Source organism: Argiope bruennichi, chromosome 7 (assembly GCF_947563725.1).
Source record: "Argiope bruennichi chromosome 7, qqArgBrue1.1, whole genome shotgun sequence".
Classification (NCBI taxonomy): domain Eukaryota; kingdom Metazoa; phylum Arthropoda; class Arachnida; order Araneae; family Araneidae; genus Argiope; species Argiope bruennichi.
In genome coordinates, this window is record NC_079157.1 from 59,404,453 (window position 1) to 59,424,551 (window position 20,099).

Consider the following 20,099-nt stretch of genomic DNA (forward strand, 5'->3'; position numbering starts at 1 on the left):
ATATAACTTTTAATATTGGCATAGTGACCTTTTTCCTGTAAACTTAAATTGGGCCTCTTAAATTTAATTGGTAATTCTGAAGGCTTAACCAAGCAATTAAAAATGTAGTTATGGCTGCAAAACTTCTATCCAGGAGATTAAAACTCTGCAAATTTATGCAGTATATTTTAGGAAGCTCATTCAGATTTAAATATCTAATTAGATCAGTACAAAAATCCAAGTTGAAACGAAAGATTCTCTTTTGAAATAATGTTTAAGAGTTTCGGATTAAATGCTGTACTGGGATTATTTGCTAATTATGACTCCATATCTAATTTTAGAAATATATATCTTTCTGAACAACCGTTAGATAGAAATGTATATCCAATCTGAAAAATGTTTTGAATGGTTTAAAAAAATTTTAAATTGATTTCAGATATCTGATTGTGTTCGGTGATATGGTTGCGAAAATAAACATATATATTCTTTTTTTATATAATTTCTTGCCATCATATGTTTTAAAACTATGAAAATATTGTAAAATTAAACTTTCAAAATAATAATGCTTTCAAAATTGAGGAATTAAATGTAAAATAACTAAAAAGTTAACATTACGCTAACAGCCATAGACTAAATAATATTCTAAATATACATAAATCCTTTCGGGAATATATTTTTATGATAGTCTTCTGTGTTATGTTCTAAAATATATCCTGTAATTCAAAAATTACTTTTATATATAAGCTGAACTTACTAAAATGGTAATCCTTTCAAAAAACGGCTTATATTTTCATATAAAAATTTAAAAATGTTACTTATAGTCAATATTGACGCTAGTTTTTAGAGGAAAAAGTAAAACAAACTTCAGAAAACAATTTCAAATGATTTTTTATAATTATTTGCATACAGTTTTGAGAAAATCATTGCTACAGTCGACTTTTTTTTTCTTTTTTAAATATCATTTCTCCAAAACTACATTTAAAGTACAGCTGTGAATCCGTTTGTTCTTCACATTGAGTAAAAAGTAAAAACAGCTATAGAAACCTAATAAAATAGGCTACAAAATTAAATTAAAAAAAGACATTTCGATAAATTCATTTCTAGCTCCATTTATAAAATAATATTTGCAAATCATTTTTTACACGATATGGAGATTACTTCCTTTTGTCTGGACTAGAATGGTCTGGATTGGTTTAAAATAATATTTAAATTGACAATGCACGCTTGAAATTTGTTGAACAGTCGTAAAACATTGTTAATCGAATTATGAAACCAAAATGGATCGAAAAGAATTGATTTGAATGACAGCTATGAAATTGAAATTCTTAAGATTTATAAAAGTCAGCCAAAATTCGATCAATGGCATAAAATTTTGAAAAATTGCGAGACTTTTGTGATCAAGCAATAAATGGCGGTGTTTTTAACGGGGACGAATGCTTTAAAGCAACTCTCTCAACGAACTTCGAAATGAATCAAGCATTTGATATTTTGAAACCTGGCGTGCAAAATCTTTCAAGAAATTTTGAGAAAGGATTCATATACGAGCAATATATAAGTGAATTTAATTTTTATTTTTGAAATAAATTATAGATTGCTCTGAGGTAAGTGTTTTTATTTTCTTTTTATTAAATATAATTAATATACAACTGATTTCACCTAATTCGGCTTTTATCATCAATCGGTAAATGCTATCAAAGTCCCGAAGTATTTGCATAAAACGATAGCTTCTGTATTTAAGAAATTTTCTAGATTAATAGCAGCAAAAACAAGTAAATACAAAAATTGTATTTAATACAGCCAAAACGTGCGTATACATAATTGCTATAACTAAAACATTGTTGCTAAAATCAATTATAATATTATTAAAGTTATGACAAGCATTCGACAGAAAAAAATTTCTTTCATTGATTTTTTTTAAATTTTAAAGTGGTATTGAAAGGGTTTTTATGCAATAATATACCTTGCATAATTGAGGGGGAAAACACTAATATTTTGATTAATTTTTAATTAAAATTCATATTAGAATATTTAGGAATCTTTTCTTTGTAAATATTTATTGACAATTAAGTAGTTTGGTGTCAAATTAGGTAGATTTGCATCGAAAAATCTAATATATGAAGTATTTTGAATGAGATTCGAACTCAGTAAGTTGTATCCGGTTTATAAATTTTTCACATATCGCAATTTACAGAAAACATCTAGCTTTTATACAGTATTCTATTTAAAAAAGAAAAAAAAATCAGTATAATTCTTCTTACCAAGATTTTTTTGTTTTTGGAGTATTTCTTGAACAAGTTAGGAAAATAAAAACAATAAAAAACGCCCAGTTTTTTTTTTCTTTTTTTCCCCCTCAGAATCAAGATTTTTCAAACACAATTGCTTGAGTTAATTTTCTTTATATTACTACAACATATTCAGTGGAACTATGACCTGTCAAAAACCACTGACGTATAAGTTTGAAATACAAGGGTTTTCTGCTGCGTATTTTGCTACAACGTTTTCCCATTTGTTTCATCAAATTCTCCTATCTTGAGTGTTTTAGAATGAATTTCTGGTGTTATCTTAAGATTGAAATCATCCTGAAGAAATGCAATTTATATTTTAGAAAATCTGATTTGTAAAACTAATCCTTAATATTCATACTGAAGTTTATGTATATCTAATATAATGAAAACAGAAAGCAATATTAAATACGTTAAACAAATAATTATGAAAAAGCCGCTATAAAGTAGGCCAAATAAGATTTCTGTGTATGGCCTTTTTTTGTGTCAGAAATATCGTTTTGCGGAAAATATAAAACCATATATAATTTGTTAGTCTGTACTTTTTCTTAAAGAGATTTATTTGCCATAAATATGAAAAAGTTCCAAAATGACAACGAAATTGTGTAATACATATCTATTTGCAGTTATATATTATTTATAATCTTTTAAACTTTAATTGGAATAGGGGATTTATTGTACCATTATTATTATATACATAAATAACATTCAAAAAATAGTATTTTTACTTCATTGATAAAATCGTTTCCAAAACAAGCAAACAATTGCTATGTCTTTTTGTTTTAAATTAAAAATTAGCAAAAGTACAACTGGAATTTAATAATATATTTGATTGGATATTAGTATAATTAATTTAATGTTTATGCAATAAAAATTAAAGTAACAGGTTTAATGAACTTAAATTATATTCTTTTGATTCTGTATTAATTAATTATTTTAATTAAGTTACTTTAATCTTAGTGATTATTTAAATTAGTATTCTATCATAAGTATTATATAATCCCGAAATCAGTTCTACCAATAAACAAACAATCAAATACTTCAACTCAAATGGAATCACAATTTAATTAATTAATTAATTAGCTGATAATTAAACTCTTAAAATATATGAAAAGCGTATTATTCAAGTGTATAACCTTATAAATTAGGAAATAAATGAAAATTTGATTGCAAAATTCCGATTAACAAATAGCAATTAAGTCAACTAAATGCGCTTAAAAAGAAGAATGTAATGATAAAATGTATCATTACTTATCAGAACTAATTTAAAATGCTTAATTTATGCAACTTATATTATTTTTATTTAAAATTAACAATATGTAAGATAATGAAATGGTGTTTTTATAAATTTTATTAAACGAATTTAATTCCATAGAGCATTTTGAATAGGTTTAGACTCTATTCAAGTATTATTACTACTGTATAATCGAATTACGGATGCCTGGACTGCAAATGGCTAAATTTAATATCCTGAATAATTTTTCGATTATATGTGAAATTCGTCGTTAAAATTGAATGGTGATATTGCTGTCTCAGAATTCCAGAGATCTCTATGACAAACACTTTGCCGTAAAAGTATTCACGGGGTTTTAATTCCAACGATGCCCCTGAATTAACAAAGAATCTATCGATTCTTTTACAGTATGCATTATCATTTCTATCGTTCGAATATATCAATGTAATAAACCTAATTAATAAAGAGCAAGACATAGACAAAAGTAAATATATAAAATTAACATATAAGAGTAAATATATAAAAGTAGCCTTTAAGATAATTTATCAAACTGAAATCAATTTCTTTTAAAAGCGTTGCTTTTCAAAATGATATTGAAAACTCTATTTCAATTATTAAGGTATTGATAATCTTTTCATGATTCTAGTAATAATCAACAATCAATTAATTAATATGATTATAAAGCTGAAAAGATTATATCGTTCATACAGATGTTTGAACGAAGTAATCTTATATTTAAATATATTTTATTTATATATTTAAATAAATAGGAATGTAAATGAACTACGCCTCCTCTAGCCTCAATCATTGATTTTTTTTTTTTTTACGATTTTTGTAAATTTTATTATACGAAATCTTAGAATTTCTATATATGCATACACAGTCATCGTCCATTTTGAGAGAATGATAAGGAAAATTACTTCACAGCACATTCTTCGTAGAACCACACAACAATGTCCCCCAGCCCAAACCAGTAGTCTGATTTCTCCAACTTTTATTGAATTTAAAAAAAAATTACTATCTAAATAGAATACCTAGATATGTCATTACCATCCTAAATATGCTCCAATTAACAAGATATTGATAATTTTCTCACGATCTTAGAACGGTTCATTAATCAATATATCAATATCATTATAGATCTGAAAATATTTCATTGTTCGGATTGATGTTTGAATGTATTATATATAAATATATTTAAATAGATAGGAATGCAAAACAACTATGCCCCCCTCCAGCCTCAACCACTGGTCCGATTTTTCCATATTCTATTTCATATGAAATCCTGGAACTCCTATATATGATATCCATGATCGAAGTCTATTTTGTGAGCAATATAAAGAAAATATTATTTTATTACACATTCTTCATAGAACCACATAGCAAATTTCCTCTGCCCAAACCATTTTTTCGATTTCTCAAGCTTTTATTTCATTTGAAAACTATTATAACCTAAACTTAATGAATCATCGCATAACATAATCCATTTTTGAACACCACCCATTTTTGAAAGATATTGGAAAATAAAACCTAACCCTCCGTTTCAACAATTAGACCCATTTTGACAACTACTTTCATCACTTCTTACCAATTAGTAAGCTCTGTGTTTCTTGTGCAAGTATAAATTCAGATATTAGTTTTTTTAATTGTGTTAAAATTGTATATTATAACGAAGCGATTGACATTACTAAATCAATGCCATTTGTATAATGAACAAAAGCTACTTGCAGAAAGGGTTAATAATCTTTTAAATTGTATCCATCAGCCATTGATATCATTTTAATCGTGTAAATAGTTATAGATATAACTTTATAACTAAAGTTTGGTGCAGCAGCTAATTTTGTTAAGTATTTTGATATTAATCGTTAAAGTGTAATAAATAGTAAGGAATTAAAAATTTTATCAATTCTGCAAGAAAAAAAGTAGCAGTAAATGTTTTGACAGAATTCTTCTGATTCACAACTAATAGTTTTAAGTTTACTTATATACGGTAGCATACTAAAAGGGATTTCTAAAATAACCGAAAAATGTTACATCTATTAAAAAAACGATGCATAGATATTGGAAGTCATACAGTCTTTTTTTCGAAACTCACAAATTAATATTATTAAGGAAAGCGAAATGTTACTGCAATCTATACGAATAATAAAAATTAGTGTGTGTGTGTGTGTGTGTGTGTGTGTGTGTGTGCCCACGTTTGTGTTGTTTATTTTAATGAAATATAAGCAAGTAATGTTATATGTTATTATTTCAATCTATTGTCACTTCATATTGCAACTCGCTTTTAAATATGCAACACTCGTTTCTCACATTTCTTTGTTATTCTCTAATTTCTTTTAACTCAGATTTTTTTCAGTGAATTTTTTTAGCTCTGCACTTTATTTAACTTCTAAAACGGTAACTAAACATGCCACGCTTCATAAACCAATTCTTTGATAGGGGTTTCTTAATTATTTTAATTTTACAAGCTAACTATTCTTTAATTTTTATATCATCAGAGTATAATTTTTAGAAAGAATTTTGTTTAGCTCGTTTGATTAACATTTAGTTTTCAAGAAGATGAATACATATTGGGATGGGATTCAGAATGAGCCATAGTCAGTTGGCCCTGACGACACAAAAATCAGCACACTGCCCTTTTGCAAGCTTTATGGTAATATTGGCTGATTATTCAAAACAAAAATTGAAATTAATCCTCAGTGGAATTGTATTTATTTATGAAAGTGGAAAACAACTTCAAGGATAAATTTTAAAATTTATGTAAAAAATACAAATTTAAAAATTTCTATCTGTATATTTATAAACCAAACAGATCGCTTAGACTGCATGTTCAAAATCGTGGTTGTGTTGAAATTTTAAAGAAAAAAACTCTAATGCAAAAAATTTGCAAAGTTAATAGCTGCATTATCAGCATTTTGTTGTACTCTTCAATTTTGTACTAAAAACCGATAAATTTTAATAATGAATGTTTCATATGTACCTCCACCTATTTACTATAGTGCCCTCAAGCGACCAAATGAAGAACGTGATCTGAGTGCACATCATCTTAAATGTGGTCCAATCCTCTCTTACAACGGAAAAATCCGAAAATAAAAATGAAATTTCTTCTTGAATGTTTCGTTTTTATTCAATCCTTTGCAATAAAGCACTAATAACGTATACTATAACGAATATGGAAACTTTAAAATGACAATTTCTAATCGATTGCACAATTGATTTTACAATGAAAAATCAATTACATGAATGAGAATTCTAAAATTAAAAGAAAAAGTAGGGCTTGTTACCATACTTTGAAAAAGAATAATTTTTCACTCCATATTGTCACGAAGATGCAAAGAATAATAAGTCACAAAGAAACACTATAGCAAGCTTATTGGCTTTAAGCAATTCATTACATGCAGTTGAAGAATTAACTCCGCTGCTTGTGGAACTCAGAATTTATACCTTTACAGATTAATCTAGAATTATAAAGAAGGCTATAGAAAGTTCTAGAGCACTAACAAATTAATAATAAGAAATTCAAATTAAATTTCAACCGTTAAATTAATGCGGCTTGGCTGGGATTCGAACCCCTGCCCTTATGCGTTGCAAGCGCGTACTTTACCTCTGAGCCATGCTGACTATGTGCAGATCGTTCTTTTGCGACAATATTCTTTGAATAAAGCCCTTTATTGCTATTTTATTATTTTAATTTTTGTTAGTATTTATCTTCGTTTGAAATAAAGATTCCAACAAAGAAAAAAATCCGCCATTTTGTCCATATATTACTAAGCAGAGATATTCCAGAAGTTCTTCGATCCAGTTTTATTTCTTCCTAATAGAGTTTTTCGAATGATTTAATTTATTGGCAATCTTAGAAGTTTTACTTTTTCATTCGATTTTATTTATTATTTATTCTTTCTGTCAGAAAAGTAAAGATTATATTACCAAGTTTTTTTCCCCCATAGAAGTTATAAACTTCTTAGGAATTATTGAAGATTTTACTTCTGATAAAATGATGCAAGCTATCCATTTTACAAAGATGTTGCCTAATTTCTAATAATATTGCTTTGTGGCTTACATAGGGGATTTTTGAAGGAGTGACCCTGTATTATAAAAGATGTCTTAAATGACCTTTTCAAATTTGAGGGGAAATCATGGATATAAAAATGAATACGTTTTGCAATTAAATATAGCCTCAGAAATAAAAAATATTACTCATCATCCACATAAAATATAATGTTGCACAATATTGTACAATATCATTTGTTATAATACTCAATAATAAAAAATGTTGTACAATATTGTTTATTGTAATACTCAATAATCAAAAATGTTGTACAACATTGTTTGTTATAATACTCAATAATAAAAAAATGTTGTACAATATTGTTTAATATCATACAACTAGGGATTGCAATACCGGACCAAAAGTTCAATACCGGTATTCGGTATTTTTTAGATCTTAATACCGGGATACCGGTTTTAATACCGGTATTAGAAATTTTAGAAAAAAAAAAAAAGAAAACAAGGTGTTTCTTTGTTTTATTTGCCAATTTTATAGGAGAGTGTAAATATCACAAAAAATAATATGGAACTTATAAATTATAACAGTATATAAAGAATCACAAAAAAGTAAAGGAACAACTTATTTATTTAAATCACAAAAAATTGTAAATATCACTATTCAGTCTGTGGTAGTATTACAAATTTTTGAAATGTGATCTTAAAAAACATAATGCATCCATTGTACAGTCTTTAAGCCTGAAAAGTAATTTTGTGCAAAAATTACTAGCTGTTGAAAACGCTCTTTCGGCATCTACTATAGTTAGTGGCACTGTTAGCAATGCGCGATATACTTTTTGAAAGTATTTACCTCTAAATCCCTCATCTTCAAATAAATTGATTTCTCGTCAGATGGTTTTGGATATAGTTGATTTCTTTATTGTATTTTGGTTCGTTGAAATTTTCTTATTTATCGCTAATTCTAATTTTTTTCAAGAGACAATTCCTTTTCACTATCGACATTAGTGTCATCATAATCTTCGATAACTGAACCGAATTCTTTTGAATGTGGATAGGTTTGTGGGTAAAAAATTTTAAGAAAATTTACTATAAATTTAATCAGATTTGAATTGGTTATTTTCTTTTCTTCTTTTTCATTTTCATTTTTAAAATCATTATAATTATGTAAATAGCATAAGACATTTTCTATTTCGATATGCCTTTCTTCTGTGCGATTTTTGAATGTAATATATAATATTCAGATAGTGATGTGTGCTGTTCGAGTGTGATGTGTGCTGTTAGGAGTAAACGGTTCCAACGTGTTTTAAAATCTAATATTAACGTATATTCTGTTTTATTTTCAGTTAGTATGTATTTTAGTAATATGTCATCTATTTTAGAAGAACGTTTAAATATCTTCACAATTTTTCGAACTTTATATATTATAGGAAGCAATTCTTGATGGGTTAATATTTCAGCCTCATTAGCAATATCTTCTTCAACAATTACATTGTCATTATCTTCATTGTCAATATCCCTCTCACTCTTACTCTCTTCAAAGTTGGAATCCGAAGTTTCTATATCCACAGTATTTGGATTCTTCTGTTCTTTCTTTTTTTGGTATAATACATCTATTACTCTTAACTGAATTCCATGTGCATAGAACAATTGCTGATTTGCACCCATCAACTTTCCAACTTTTCATAACTGTTGTTCCATCAGTCATTATGAATAAAATTTCTTCTTTCAGGGATAATCCATGTTTCTCTAATTTAGATTTAAGCAATTAATTAAGCCATTCATTAGTTAATTCATTTCGCCCGTTAGGGAGACATAAATACAAAAACGTATACTATTTTGTTATGTTGGCGATCCCTGAACATATAGTGGAGACAATCTAGTAAATACCGAAAAACCGGTATTTAAACTTGTGAATACCGGTATTACAAAATTGTACAAATGGCTCAAAATACCGGTATTCGGTATCCCGGTATACCGGTATTGCAATCCCTACATACAGCATTACACAATACTACTAAAGAATGTTTGTGGATAAACAAAACTGAAGGATTTAGCAGATAAAACGTAGAAACAAATTTTATTGGACAAGTAAAATAATACAACAACTTATTTGCAAAGATGACAACTTCGTAAGTCGCATGCATTCAAACAAGAAAATGACAAGAAATTTGTGCAAATAACAAATTTATAACCTCTATCTACTATTATATTTGACCATTATTTTGAGTACAGGAATCATGTACTCGAAAAACTTGCATTCTGAAGTAACATTCATAGTAACATTTCCAATGCTATTAAGCATTGAATTGCGATTTCGATACTTTAAAGTTATATTCTATTAATACTGCATTTAATGTTTTACATGGTCTCTCCTTTTAAGTTACTTAATTTACTAAAGAAAAATCTCTGTAGAGACCCTCTTTGAGTGTCTGGCGATCAATTCCAAAAATAATTTGTTTTTGTATACCTACACTAAATTATGTTTCCATTAGATTATATTTCTTTTTGCCTGCATTTTGCATTATGCAAATTTTAAGATAGAATTAAAGATACGGCATTTAAAATAATGAGCAATTGAAAACGAATTAGTAAGTAGCGATATTTAACCATAAGAAACCGAATGATCTTGTTTACTTATATTTCTAATGATCAACTAATTATGAAAAATCCGAAATAGAATGTAAATGAGGTACTCAGAAAAAAATTGAAATTTAAACTAAATGTTGCTTACACAGGTAAATAACTTACAAATTTATTAATAAACTGAAAATTATTATTTTATTTCTAATTGAAAAAGCTTTACAAACTTGAAACTCATGCATTCTATTATAAAAGCTGCCGTTTTCTGATTACTAGATTACATCAAATTATTGAATAAGTTAATGTCAAGAATAAAAGACATCGTTATCAAAAGTTTGCGCAGATTTCATTCAACAAAAAATTAAAATTATTCATGTCATGACTTTTTGGATGCCACAAAACATTAAAATTATTCTATTTATTATTACAAATTTTAAAATTATTTATATTTTAAAATTTGCATTTGTTACTGCATGCAACTAAAAGCCTTATTAAATGTTTTCCTCCATCATGGCTAGGACCCTCTAGTTCGCCTTTAGGCGAAGAAAGTCTCGATTTCTTCCTTTTCTCTCTGTATAACATCGTACAGCAGTTATTTCTTTATTAATTTTAATGTTTATATAAGCAATTTTATGTGGCAATTTCGAATAAAATGATAGAATATTTAATAACAGATTTTTTTAATCCTTTCTAGGGCCGTGGGAAGTATGCTTCCCACCAAATTTATCAATCTTTGTATGAAATTATGTAGGTTGGCATAAGTTCTGACAGATTTTTTTAGTAAGTCAGAAACTTAGATGCTTCAGTTCTTTATCTCAGACAAAATGATGTGTCTTAATTTGTTACTTAATTATTAATTAACCAAATTAATTAATGAATCAAATTAAATTTATCTAATAAGCTAAATGAATCCCTTTTCGTATTCTAATTTCAAGCCTAAAAATGTTTTAACATAATATGACTAGAAAAAAATGGCCCTTTTAAGGGTTAAAGGAATTCGTTTCAGGGCTTTGCAGATAAAATAAAATTCTAGATTAAAAATTAAAGGCAACTTTAAACAAAACAATAAAAAGATTTTAAGTATAATTCAAAAAGCTGGTTAAATGTAGAATGGGATCTTTTGTAAATTATAAGTATACATATGTTTTAATTCTTTTAAACCATATAAACCTTGGAAAATAATTTGTAATAGCTCGAATGATTAATTAGGAATATTAGAATAATATTTTAACCCACAACAAATATCTCAAAACTCTTTTAAAAATTTATATTTAAAAGTATATCGAAGTTATTAGCTTCAAAATTTCATAAAATATTTATTTAATAAAAGTATGATCCCGTGATCCATTATATTCTAAATAAAGTGAAACGTTTTACGTCAAAAGAAAATTAAATATGTCGTCTGAATTTTTTTCATTTACACTGTTTTCCTTAACATTTAAAATTTTCCTAGTATTTCAAATAACACGTTTTACCAAATATTAATGGTGATAAACTTAATTTTTCTTTCAATTTTGAACTTTAATGTCTATTTCTTATGATTTGAATTATTAATATATATATCTATTTTTTCCCAGTCGTTATCTCTTAACTGATCGGACTCTTTAAAGAATTTTGTAATCTTGATAAAGTTTTTGAAAACAATACCTATTACAGTGAAAAATACAATGATTATGTATCCACATATCTATACTTATAATAAAGCTCAATGTGTGTGTGTGTATGTGTTGGCGCTCTACAGGCCAGGTCATTTGACATACAGCTATCAAATTTGGTACATGTATACCTTAGAGGTCGGAAATGTGCACCTGGGGTCCCTTTTTTTGAAATTTTAATTATTGATTAAAAACTAACTTTCCCGCCAAAAAAATCTTCCATTTTCCCCACCGCCAAATGAGTAAAGCTTCAGTTTTTTTTCTCCCAACAGTACTGAGGCCAGGATTAACATTTTTCGGCGGATTATTTCAAACGATTCTGTTTATTTTCTTAATGTTTTATGCATTTAAAATTAAACATTGTTAATTAATACACGTTTCAGATTCATTCTGAAGTACTTTTGAATTAAAATAACACAGAATAAAGGAAATTAAAAATGTATAATCTGCATAGCGTTACCCCAACTGGCGTAGAAAAATTCACGCATTTGCGCTGCCGTAACTGACGAAGAAAATTCACGCATGCGCATTATGTTCTGATTGTTGCCATGACAACCGTTATCAACGGATGATTTAAATTATTTTTAGGTTAGTTGCATGCTTTTGTAAGTAAATTGTATTTATGTTAGTTATATATTTTTTTGTATATGCTTATAGTTTTAAGTACATCGTTTTTTAAGTAGTTTTTTTAACCTGTTTTCGACCGATTATTTTTAACGATTCTGTTTATTTTCTTAGTGTTTGATGCATTTAAATTTAAACATTGTTAATGAATCGATCTGTTCATGCCGAATATGAGAAAATTTTGTTGACAAATTCTTGAGATATTACATAACTTAAGAAAGATATTCTTTAGTGCCCATAAAGTTTAAACGTTCAGTGACTCAGTAATCATATTATTAAAAAAAATGCTTTGTTTCAGTAAAAAATATTATTATATTAATTGCAGTTTAGTCATTTCCATTTTAATTTTAAGCATAAATTCTACCGGAACTAACAGAAAATTAGAGAGATACATATTATGTTATGGCTGAAGGACTTTATATTATTATGAGTGAATTACATGACTATCAAAATTTGAAGCTTTAAAATATTTGATGAAGAAGCTATTAAAGTAGGAATTACATAAAATATTTAATTATTGAAATTTTAACGAGCATTAAGATTGACGAACCGGCTGGTCGCCAAAGGCGGCTAGTTAGACATAAAGATACCGTTTAAAATTATAACAATAATGGCCTTACAAATATCTATGACATTTATACAACATTCATATTTAATTGCCTAAAAAAAACTTGAATATATTCCTGCGAATATTACATTGATTTTTATTTAAGATGTTATTAACTTTGGTTTTAAAGTGGCATCGATTTTTCTACATTATATTGTTTCAAAACCATAAGCATTCTACAAGCAAAACATTCTACAATGTTAAACATCAATATATTAATGACAAATGTTAATCTTATTTTAACGTCTTATCCTAAGCTTTTATAATTCCTATATATTGCATAACATTGAGGATTAGGTTACATAGTATAATACATTATTACTTGGTTAATCGAATTTGATAACTAGACGATTACAGAAATTGATCAGCTTTGAGATCTCACCTTAGTGGAACAACGTAAGAAGATTCATTAAGTGTTTATCGGAATTATCGCTAATAGGAATTATGGAATCCAATATACCGTAACATTCAAAATCCTCTGTAATTAATGGATTACATAAGTGAAATAGTATAAACCAGTATAATTACTATAACTAGGGTGATTATTGATACTATATTATAGTCTATCATTACTATAGATACTACTGCATTATAGTCACGTCGTTACTGTATTAATCGTAGATAAGGAAAATGTAACATATGTATTTAATCACCAAATCATTTCACATTTCACGAATACCATCAGTGACTTTATTTTATGCACTATAACATAAGAAATTCAGATGTGATAGAACCTTTTATATGGTGGTTCTTCAATACACATGAGTTATTTAGAAAATAACAATGTTCGTTTTAGAATCATGAGACAAGCACTTTTCGACGCTTGTACTTCGCTAAGGGGGGAATGTAAAAAAAAAGAACGATTATGATGCCTCCTAATTCTGTGAATAATCGGAGCTTACTCTGTTACTAATTGTAAACATCTCTTTATAATTTTTCTCTCAACCATTTTTTATACGAAACAAACCCCTTCTGACGCATGCGCAAAAGAGCGGAGGGTCTCAGAATCTTAGAATGAACAATACAACACGTTTCATCTGAAAACTTTTATAGTTTATTTAACATATACCAGCTATACTGCACTCGCAAAAGTGTCCAAATGTCCTCACTATTTCGAAACATTTGAAGGAAAAAAATATCGTTATCGAATGACAAAAATACAGAAGTTAATTAGAAGGTAATGATAATGTTAAAATCTACACTACCTCTTCGTGTGATACAGTGTGCCATCTAATAAAAGGTGTGATTTTCGTCATGCATAAAAATCTCTTTCAAATAGTATGAGCAAAGAAACGCCATTACAGATTTTGAGCAGAAAATATTCCCTCAACCTCCTTACAGACAAGACCTCATCTCCTTTGGTTTTAGTTTTCTTTTCAATTTAAAACTATTCTTCAAGAAAGTGGCTACTTTATAATCATTCTGTGAGACAATTTATTACCACCTTATTATCATCATTGGTAGCGACATTCTTTATGCTGATATTGATATAAATATAAAATCGCATTATGATGCGAATCAACATAGGTGGTAATTATGTTTAATTATAGTCTAAGACCTTTATCTTAATTAAAAATAAGATTTTTTATTCTGTTATATTTTTTGTTCTGTTAATTGACTAATGGAAGCAACTGCATAATTACCTTAAATATTTTTCCCGTTTTATATATGTTAATTCTTGTTATTTCTTTGAATATGGCAAATATATTGAATGAAATTATTTCGAACGCTAGGAAAATCAAATAATTTCGAAGTAAATCAGCTAAAATTTAAAAAAAAAAGAACTTTCATATCTCACAAAATTTATTCGATTTTAATATGGGAGTCTGTTTAGTAAGATGAAAAATTGACATTTTGTTTCTTTCTTTAAATGTGAAACTAGTTTGAGATTAAAAAAAATTGGACATGAAGAAATTTAATATGAACTATCGAATAAATGATTTATAAATTTATAAGTATTAAAAACTTGGAGCATTTTCATCAAAAAGAATTTGGTATAAGAATGAAAATATAAAATAAATGATTGAAATATTAAGAAAATATAAAGGAACTTTAGCTGTTATGAAATTTTTAATAATAACTTGAAATAGGAAGAGAGAAACGTAGGAAATAAAGAAAGATTAATTCAAATTTAGCAGGGAAATTCATGTTTGGACAAATTTTTCTTTCTATATATTATAGGAAATTTTTCTTTTCGAAATCTTCAGACAGAATCAACTGACAAATAATTTTACAAGCTTACATTTTTTTTTCATTCTTTGATTTTGCTTTATATTAAAACTAAAAACATGCTACATAATTTTTGGCAAATCACTAACTAAAAAATGTTAAAATATGAAAATCTCCTATCTAAAGATTTAATTTCCAAGAAATAGGTTTTGAAAAATAGTTATAAATTTACACATTTAAGAAAATGCTGAACATTTTTTTCTAAAATATACAGTTTCTCACCAAAATTGAAAAATATCGAAAACATAGAACTATCTCTCAAATCTTTTTGTTTATAATATGCAAAATTTTTATCTTGATGCCTTTGAAAAACGCCTGAGTGGAACTTCAAATTTTGGCATGTAATATTTCATTTTTCAAAAATGATAGGTGATTTTGCAAAAGCCAGTTTTTCTTATTTACGGCTTGGTTTTATATGTTATATTGCCACGAAAAAAATCTGTGGTGGATATAAGGCGAAAAATTTTAAAAATCCAATAATAGATAGATTTTTTTCTGTATGAAAACTATGGAATACAAGTAACACAACAACAGCACAAAATACTCAGCAAAAACTCGCTGGAGACAGCATTTTATGAGCACTATTTATGTTTTCTATCTGCCTCTGTTGTGAATTTCTACATGTGTTATTCTTTGTTTATGTCTTGGATATGTTTTTACGAGGTGTATTTCATTTTATCTCATAGAATAAAACGCCCTTTTTTATTACTCACGGTTAGGAACATATTTCACCATACTCCGGGAAAATTACCGTAATAATATATTATCATTTCTAAAATTTACTAGAAATCAACTTTAGAGCTATTGTTTGTTTTTTTTAATTTATTGTTTTAAACATTGCAAAAAAAAAAAAAAAAAAAAAAAAAATGAGGAAGAAAATCTAGTTTGAAGAAAAATTTGTTTAAGTATTTTAATAATAATATAAAAAAAATATCACAAAATATAATTTTCCTTTCAACAGGGGTTTATCTACTGATAAACTTCAAGCTTATTCAGGTTAAAAACAAAGTTTGAAGCGTTCTTACCATAAATATTAAAGAAACCACTTGCGTTTGAATGCATTATCGTTTAGTTTATTTTCTACTCCTTTAAAAACAATTCTCTTGATAATTTGCTGAATATGCTTTATTTTAAGAGACTATTTTTCTTTTAAATGCCTTCAGTAGCAAAAAAAAAAAAAAAAACTTTTATAATTTTACTTTTTCTTTAGGCATAAAATATATAAAAGCACTTATCTTAAGTTTCTTCACTAGACTTTCTTTTCAAACTTTATTTATCTTACAAACCTAAGTTTTAAAAATGAGCTCTGAATAGAGCTCTTGCAAGAAAAAATATTTGAAAGAATATGTTAATTTTTCGTTATTTTGCTTTTCAAACCTGAATTTAACTCTTAAATCATAGTTTTTCTCAGGGCCGATGAACTTTAACAAAGAAAAATATTAAAAACTGGAGAAAAATTAAAATAAAATCTACGATCGCAAAATAATGGTGTACCATGTGAGTACATCATTATTTTGTTAGTCATTATTTGTCTTAGTTAATTTAAGTCATTAACCAGATTAAACCTTTTTGAAAGAATCACGAGACTTCTTTACCCCCCCCCCCCCACTCTCTCTCTATATATACATATATAGTGATATTTTTTTTAACTTCCATTTTAAATTTTTCTAGTTGGCAAACAAAGTTTTGGAGCTCGACCGATTTTGAGATGAAATAACAGCTATGATGTCACAGTTCTACGTCAATGTTTTAAAAACGCATTTGTTGTCAAAGAAGCATACGTAATAATAAAGCAATATTAATAAAAGCAGGACAACCTTTTAAAATGCATCTGCTTTTAAAGAAGCATACCTAATAATAATGCAATACTGGTAAAAGCAGGTAAAAAATATATGCGATTAAAAGATGATGATGAAAATTGCCATTCATGATTTATTCATTGCCTACGCGATTTCGAGCTTCAATGTTCATTGCCTAGTTCCTTCAAGCTTCAAAAACATCATGCTCTTACATGATAAAAGAAAAATCTAATTTCGATTACAGTTTTAATGAAATTGATTGAACAATATTCATAATTATTACCTTTTTTTTCAATTCTAGATAGGAATATAATATTCACAAGATAATGTTCTCAAAGTAATGTAATTTCCCGAATGGTTTCTACGTAATATTTTCTCATACTTTCTGTCAAAAGGTTACCCATATCTTTCCTAAATGAAATTCTACACAATGAACAAGACCACAAATTCCATGAATGCTCAGATTTTTATTTTCAGAATCTTGTACATGAGAATCTTGTGCTTTGTAATATTTTAAAGACGTATTTTATTCTAAACTTGATAGATATCTGTTGTTGTTGTTGATTCTTATGGCACTTGCCATGGACAAGCCCGCTGTTATGAAGACAGCGATTTAAGCCGGTGGGGGAGCGTCTCTTGTTTGTTTAGTAGCCCCAACTAGGGCCAAGAGTATGACTTTGCTACTCATTCGCCTGCACAGCCCCCTTTTTACAGGAGGGCACATTCACACATCTCACAGATAGAACAACCATGACCAAATCGGGACTCGGATCCAGGGCGCCCAGATCACGGGGAAGACGCGCTACCCCTAAGCCAGGACGCCGGCTGATAGATATCTATACTTTAAATGACAAAATTGCATACCATATCCCATTCATCTAAGTCTTGTCTTTTTTATTTATTAATTTTACATGTGTGCAAAAATATAGACCTACAGAGGGTCAACATTAATTTTAACCCAATCAGCTCTAGATTAGTTAAGTTCTTCTATAGCAATATTTAATATAGATCTTCTACTTAAGTCACATCTTTGTAAATCAGAATTAAGGTTTATATTTTGATTATTTGCTAATTTAATATATTTAAATTCGGCGTTTACTACTACCATCACAATATAAAGATATTTAAATATTTCAAAAATTTCATCTTCAAATTCGATGCTGTTATTTTTCTTATTTACATAACAATTCATTTATCTTTCTTTCTCATTTATAATACGTACACAGGAAATGAAACAGACAGCTCCAACCGAATTTCCTTCGTTATATCAACATCAATTCATTAAGGCTCTAACATCCAATGATTCATTATTACAAACATCCGATAATTCAATGACAGAAACACAAGAGAATTCTGGACGCTTTGTTTACTTTCTTTGTATTGTCATAATCTTCTGTTCTACAATTATTGCTCCAGTTCTAATTAAGAAAGATTTGGAAAACAATTTATTCTGAGATTATGTTTCAAGAATATTATAACGGAAGATACGTATCTTTCGAATATCATTAAATTATTCTACTACTGCTCATTACGTCAAGATTTGTTAATAATATATTTATTAACAATTTTTATATTATTAGACTTCAAATCTATGATAAATCTATGATAATGAAGTATTTGGTGGTGTTACAAAATACATCTCAGTTGTTAACTCAAATTTTTGAAATAATTTATCTTACTTTGCTATTAGAAATATGTAATATTTTTTATTTATTCTTATAGAAAATTTATAAGCGATTTCAAAAATAAATTATAATATGTAATCCTGTACAAAATGCATAAATAAATTAATTGCAAAGCTGAATTATTGATATTTTTTCAGCTTCATGAAAATAATAATTTTTTTAAAAAAAATTCTAGAAGAATAGTGGAAATAAGAGTATGGCCTCACAAGTATTTATATTCTCTCTAAAGAAGTAACCAAAAAGTAAATATTATAATTACCACAAAAAAACTTATAATAAAATTCGAAAATTGGACGAATTTCCCCATTTGAGACCTCTTGAGTCATAAAATCGCATTTCTGAAATTATGTCTACTTGTATATGATAATGATGACTCAAGAAACGCTTTGAGTTTGAAATTAAAGTAGTCAGATGACTTTAACAAAGAACTTATTGATTTCTGTCAAATTTTCAAAGAAATTCGTTGTTTTTCTATCCTAGAAGTGAACAATTTTAGTTAACAATTTTAGCTAGAAGTTAATAATTTTATGCAGGAGGAAAGAGATAAACCCTTTATTAAAGAGTATACGAGAAAAATTTGATATCACTTCCAATGGATTTGTGTTAAAAGTATATGATATTTAGAACCAACGGGCGTTGTCTCCCAAAAACTTTCTCGCATATTCTCTAATACATTTGAAATAATTTGGTTATGCCAGAGAACGCTTGGCGTAAAATAGTTGCGAAATATTAACTTTTGGCTTGAATTTAGCATTTTTACTGAATCTGTTATGTCATCCTTGGCGAGTTAATTGGTGATTTATCCCTGGTGAGCGGTTAATAAAATCCCAAAATCGAATTTGTATTTTAGATACATTTTCTTCTATATTTACATTTCTATAGAAGAAAATGTATCTAAAATACAAATTCGATTTTGGGATTTTATTAACCGCTCACCGCTTATTTATTAACCGCTTCTATATTTACATTTTCTTCTATATTTCTTCTATATTTGGCACAAAACTGCGTTTGATACATTTAAGTCATTGCAATTTGAAATGTGTTGAATATTTCTGAAAGTACAGACCGACAGACAGTCAACCCGTGGATTTAACTGAAAATTTTTCAGGTGTCAACACTATGGATATTAAATATGTATGCCGATTTTTATCTCTCTAGCTCTCTTTGTTTCATAGTTATTGTGTTAACTTATATTTGAAGAGCCGGAAAAACGAACCTCTGAACAGATTTTACTCAAAGTTTGATCGAAACCTGCAAATTTGGTGTAAAGACCGTATACCAAATTTAACCGTCTAGCACAAATCATTCCTCAGTTATCTTTGTCACAGACAGACAAACAGGCGTACATGTTCCAAAAAATGGGTTGTTTGAACTCAGGAAGGCCTGAAACGTGGAAATTCATCGGGAACCTCGAGTTCGA